At 45.2% G+C, this 6,517-nt stretch overlaps 1 non-coding gene across 1 annotated transcript; it reads left to right on the plus strand.

The window, feature by feature from the left end:
• The first annotated feature begins 311 nt into the window (after window positions 1-311).
• On the plus strand, window positions 312-420 carry LOC127832852 (U6 spliceosomal RNA). Its single transcript, XR_008027199.1, has one exon. It is a non-coding gene; the product is annotated as a U6 spliceosomal RNA (small nuclear RNA).
• Window positions 421-6,517: the final 6,097 nt, after the last annotated feature.

A 6,517-nucleotide genomic window follows, 5' to 3' on the forward strand; every position in this document is an offset into this window, starting at 1 on the left:
AACACAATACGTCGTGGTTAAAAATAGAGTGGTAAAATTAGTACAGTGCGTCGCAATGTTTAACATTTACCATTCACAGCTGCGCTCTTCTGTTCCGTTGCACGCGATTGAAACGATGTCGGCATCTCATTCGCGTATCCTAGTACGCTGCGACCGTAGAAAGCGAATATACACTGCCGGGCGAAATACCTCTTGGTAAGTATCTGAGGCGGAACAAACGCATACGGGCATTTTAGTGCGCATTTGAACCTGCAAAAGTGTGCATCAGATAACAACACGTATATAGAGCATTATGGCGACCTACTTTTTCATACTGCTTCGGCAATACATATACTCAAATTGGAACGATACAGAGAAGATTAGCATGGCCCCTGCGCGCAGGAAGGAGCGCAATCTTCTCCCCAGCCGTTCCAATTTAAAAAAACGCAAAAAAGGGGCCATAAAAAAACGCAGAAAGCGCCCGAAAAAAAGGCGTTTGCGGGCCGTTGTCGACAGGGCCATAGTTAATCGCGTCGTAAAAAACACTTATCGACAAGGCTTTTGTCGATTTTGCTTTACAAGAAAAAAGGCGGGAAAAATGCCCTATTTTGCACACCGAAGCTCTTTGACGGCGTATTAAATCAGAACCACTGGGCCGATTTGGATGAAACTTGGCAGTTTTATAGATTATGGTGACAAAAGCTATAAAATGGACGCTTTTGTACCTGACTGCGTAAAACATTCATAATTGACAGCACAAAATGGTCCATTTTTTACAAAAAATGTCAACTTTAAGTGGCATTTAAAATGACTTTTAGACCTCAGAGAGTTGCAATTTTTTTTATATTTTGCACACTTCGACTTGTTTTGCACAAACTTAAAAGCATTTATGCTTGGGATGTATACACAATCTGTTATTTGAAAGTCAAAGTCGACCGAAAATCACAATAATGTCCCAAAAATGGGTAAGCAGTAATGCCCCTTTAGCATGATTAATTATATTTAAATGCAGTATTTAAAGAGATAACTGTGTATATTTAAGCATATGGCTCTGTATTTCACACTGCATAGGCCACTGCTGGGACTTGAACCCAGAACTCATCTCACATAGTAAGATGCGTTTTTCCATTAAACTACAATGACTGTATCGTGTGAATTGGAGTCAAAATACACCCATATAATTGAACACATCTTTCCATCAGCATTTTCAAGGACTTTTGACCTTCATTCTTTGATAAATTATCAAAGAATGGTAGCTTTAAAATATTTTTGCACATCAATGTTTACAATTATACAACAGTTATCAATGTTTGTGTTTTTTAATGTTCACAACAAGTTAGAAAAATCACTACTTTGCATCTTCTCTGTGCTTCCGCCATTCCTCCTCCTTCTCCTGGCGACACTCCTCGAAAGTTTGTGTTGCCGTTTTCATGCAGAACCAGCTGCCGAAATACTGCGTGTGGCCAGGAGGAAGGCGTAGCTCACCACACTTGCTGCATGTGTATGTCATGTTGCTTCGCTGCTGCTTGTTACGCTTTACATATTCTCCCGCAGCCTCGTTCTCCTTCTGTTTCCGGTGGTACCAGAGAGTTGTCCGGGCTTCCGGAGACTCCTTTGCCAGCTTAAAAGGAGTGGCCGTGAATATGATTTCAGGCTTTGGACGTATGGGAAAAAGGCGTTTCTTCACTGTCGCAGCACCTGCCAGGTTCTTTGGACCGGAGAACTGTTGGGCAAGGTGAGGCGGAACAGGTGACAGCGATGACGCGGAGGCCATCTGCAGAGCTGGTGGCAACGGCATGGTCGCTGTCATGGTGGTACTGGCAGCCGGATGCCCTGCTCAAGAATGAGCAACACCTGACTATGAAAGCAGACAAATGGTCAAATAAGAACTGCAATACATATGTTAACAGTTTTTTTATGCACCGCATTGTTGCCAATAAATTAATTATGGTTATAATATTTGCACTAATTACCTTTACTCTGTCATTGTACCACTTGGTCAGAGTGGCATTGTTGACATTGAAGAACTGCAAGGCTGTCTTATTCATTACCAGCGGGCTGTCCAGCACCTGCTGACGGATATTGCGGTAGGCCCGCGTCACCAGGGTCCAGCGGTCATGCCTTCGGCCGTCTAGCTTCTCGGGAGATGGGAAAGCGCCGCAGAGCTTCACAATCAAGCATGCCATGATACGGTTGGCATCTGGTTTCTGGGCTGGCCCTTTGATTTCACCCCGTATGGTTCTGAAAAACGAGAAACTATTGTTTTCAGAGTCAGAGTGTAAGAGTAAGCTACAAAGTTCACTTATTGTACAATGCACTACATATTTGGGCAAACTGTTGCGTTACAAACCTGTTCACTGTGTCAGTCTCCGGAACAACACTCTGCTTGTTCCTGGCCTTGTAGGTAGATGTAGACACGTTTTTCAGCCTGGAACTTTGGCGAGGACTAGGCACAGTGAGCTGCTTGTCGTAGTCCGTTAGCTGGTCCCAGAGTCGAACAATGTGATCCATCTGGTCAGGTGTGAGTGACAGAGTCTGGGACCTCAGTGAGTACAGATAGTCTGCCAGGTACTCCACCTGATTGTAGCCTGGCATGCTGTCACCGGATATGTCACAAGTTCGCTAAAATGCAACGCGAAAGAAACTAACACACAGCACAAAGACCAAATGTATAAACGTAACAACATAATATATATATATATATATATATATATTTATATATAACATGGATATCTATATATAACAACTTATAATAATTATTACCAATGATGATGATTGTCCCTCTGTGCTGGTGGACGGCCTGGAAAAGATAGGCAAACTTTACGCTGCAGCAGGTGGCGGACTAGCCGGGGCACTCTGTGTGGCACTGGGGGGAGGCGGTCTGACCGGACTGGACGGCGCAGGCGGTCGACGCAGAGAAACGTCCTCGAGGTGAGGCCTGTGCAGACTGGGGTCTACCGGTGGCTGAGTGGGGTCCTCCATCTCTTCGAACCATTCATTTATCCCCTCCTACTCCATGTCAACGTATCCGCGAGGGTCAGGCTCAAGTTTCCCTCCCACAGCACTGTCGTCCATGAGCACGTAGTCCTGAAACACCTGGCCAGTCTGTGCAAACATGTACTCCAGTCCTTTCTTCTCATCTGAAATTGGTAAATTGCATGTTGGATACTGTGAAAATACTATTGACCTGCATGTTTGCTGACACAGTACACGTATTCCACAAGTACTCACCAGTGTACTTCATGGGAGGTCTGAAGTTGACAATCAACTTGCGGTCAAGCAACTTCAGACTGAGCTCATTGACCGTGCTTAGCATCTGGCCAGAGTAGTTGCTGTAGCCGGTGGTCACAAGCACCAGGTCTTCATTCCATCGCTTTAGTCCGTCCAGAACGTACGACTAGAAATGGGTTTCCGAGGATGTGGTACCGGGGATGAACTTTGCAAAGTGGTTGTTGAAGGACCCCAAGAAGACAGAACCACGAGCGCACCTATACTTGCAAAGTACCATCTCCGCCTTCTTGGCAATACCAGTCACGGTGAAGAGCGAGATGCCCTCTGTGTCTTGTATGCACTAGACATGCTTCCGCTGTCTGGCCCAGACTTCAGTGATCACTTCAGTATCAAACAGTGAAACCCCGATGGTGTCCCTCCCTTCGTCCCACATGAAGGTCTGAATGAGCTCTTCTGAAAGAACAATGTCCGCAATCTATACTATTCTTAGATATAACAAAGAAAGCAGTATGTTTTCAAGTCAACAGCCACTGTAAACACGTCACACAATGCTTACCAATCAGGTGCGTGGTCTCTTCCGTCCCCCTTGTGCGCCGGCGACAGTAGTTGGCAAGCTCTGTCTTTGTCAGCCATCGCACTTTGTCGTCTCGGGTGGGGTCAGTGACGTTGCGAGTGATGAGCTCGAGTCGCTTGGCTTTCCGCAACATGTCCAAGTCTTCCGCGTTCCACTCAAAGATGGCCTTCGAGAGACGCGACATGAAGACTGGGTACAGGATGTGCGCGTCTGTAGAGTAGCCGAGAGAGAAGCGCCGCATGAAGTGCCAGATGTCCAGCCTCATGATCATGTTCGGCCAGGCATAGAACAACTTGCGCAGCAAGGAGTCCCCACAGCAGTCTCTGTCCACATACATGACCTGTGGCGGCGGTTGCCCAGCCCTGTCGTACCGGTCGACCAGTCCGGCATCATGGGTCCGAGCCCGATTCCCTCGGCTCAAGTCATGACGCACATGAGAACCTGGCCCTTCTCGTTGCCGATGTTAGTGGCCCATGTGGCGGTGCCTCTGGTCTGACCCGTCAGCTTCTTGGTGACTTATTTGTACATATAAGACACAAAAGAGATATATATCTGGATAGGGTCTAAAAGGTGATGCTTTTTTGCTTTTGCTACACAGTTTAAATATAAGGCAGGCCAGTGTTGACACTGGGCGGCTGTGGTGGGTAGTACCACAACTGGCTGACATGCACCTCAATCCTCCCCTGGGCATTGTGCGTGACAACTGCCTTGGAGACCAAAGAGTGGTCGACGGCGGGAAGGATCCGCTTCCAGTCGCCAGGGTGTGGACAGGGGTTTATTTCTTAATTATTTAGTAAACACAAATTTGCCGTTAAATCAACATCATGCTTTGTTATTCAATGCATGCAAATTCATTTCTAAGTGAGTAAGTGTGTTATTAATGTTAGTTTTAAATATGCTTGAAGCTAAACAAAGTAAAGCCATAATGCCACGAAGACACACAGACCGGTGCTACTAGCACAAATACACTATAAGCGAAGAAAAGAGAAGAAGGAATAAATAGCAGAAAGCAGAATCACCACAACCAGTCTTACCGGCTTATCCATGTTCAACTAAAATGCAGAAATGAAACCTGTGTTCAATATAATTAACTGAAATTTTCATATAGCAACAATTTTATAATAACAGCAATAACTATCAATCAATGATAATGCATACCTGGCTGCTTCAGAATACTCGCAAGGTTAACTTCCTTCCGCAACTCTGTCGCAGTTGAGAGCGGCACATCTTTTGCCGGGACAACGGGGGCAGACTTGGTCGCAGAAGCCTGTGACTCGGCTGCAACGGCTGCTTCCACCAGCTCCGAATCGCTGTCGTCGCCAAGAGAGGTTGTCGTTGCTGTTAATTAAATAACATACCACTGCAAGGTGATGCATTTTATACATACGTACACACAAATACTCATTATGCCTTAACATTTACTGCTTTTTACCTTTCACAGTAGCTGTAGCCTTGGACTTCTGTAGCTTCTGAACAACTGCATCGGGGCTGAGGGAACAAGCCAACAGTGATGTAGCCGAGACCTTCTTCTTTTGGGACAGCGCCATGTCCGCCTTCTTTTGCATCTCGCCCCCTTCTGTTTGATGGCCAGTCTGCCGTCGGGGAAACCTTGCAGATAGGCCTGTGTAAAGTGAAAATATGAAGCATTATGAAAACTATTTATACATAAGTTGTAAATATCACAAAATAATGAAACTATATTCACCTTCAGTTGATGCTTTTTATGATTCATGGGGTTGTCGCCGGTGTTGCCGCCTTCCAGTTCCACCTGGTTGACGAGGTAGGCAGCATAGCTTATGTCATTCTCTGCCAACCAGTGGAATGTCTGTTCCTGGTACTGACCAACCTGAAGCTCATGATAGCCCAACAGGTAAAACCTGTCAGGATTGGGCCGCTCGTCCTTCTTCGCGGTGTTCTCTTCCTCCTTCCGCACTTGCTCGGAGGTCTTGCATAGCGACTTGGGCTTGGTACCCCTCTGAGCCTTAATGGCCTTGGCTGCCTCAGTTGGGGCTAAGATAATGTACCCATTCCCATGCTTCCTGTCTTTGGGGATATTCTGCATGTCTGTCAAAGAAAAACAACTCTTAAAAAGGGTTTTAGTGTTATCATACAGCACATTTACGGTTGAAAAATATAATTTAACGTGCATTCTACTGATATCCACCTGAAGTATTAGCTGACGACGGATTCAGGCCTTAAAAACATGTTGTAATGATTGGAAAATCCAATGCAAACATCGGTGGGTGGGGTAAAATTGACGGCATCGATTTTCTGCCGAAATACGCATGCAATGAAAATCAATGTACACGCATTCATTTTACACTTAAACGGTTCGATTAATACCAAAGAACATGCTGTACGAGTCGTAATAATCGAAAAACTTGTCCTGAAAAATATTTGGAATTTTCGTGTAAACAATCTCCCGCTTAGAAGTAGGTCATGCGAAATTTTCATATATTGACTATTGCGATGGCGATTTCTAATCTGATGCAGATATATCCAATAAAAGGCACTGATTTTAATCGAAGTGTATGCAAAATAACGAATAAAAGACACTAAATAACACTACAATCACTGTATACAATCCAAGATGGCGGCGCCCGTGAAACCATGCGAAAACGTCACAAGTCACGCGCCAAAAGCGTCCAGATTAATTGGTCGAAAGTTGGATCAAACTTGGAACAAATGGAACCGTATTATCCAATGAAGATGGAGCGTTGTTCCATCTTTTGG

The sequence above is a fragment of the Dreissena polymorpha genome, chromosome 5, assembly GCF_020536995.1.
Source record: "Dreissena polymorpha isolate Duluth1 chromosome 5, UMN_Dpol_1.0, whole genome shotgun sequence".
Lineage (NCBI taxonomy): Eukaryota > Metazoa > Mollusca > Bivalvia > Myida > Dreissenidae > Dreissena > Dreissena polymorpha.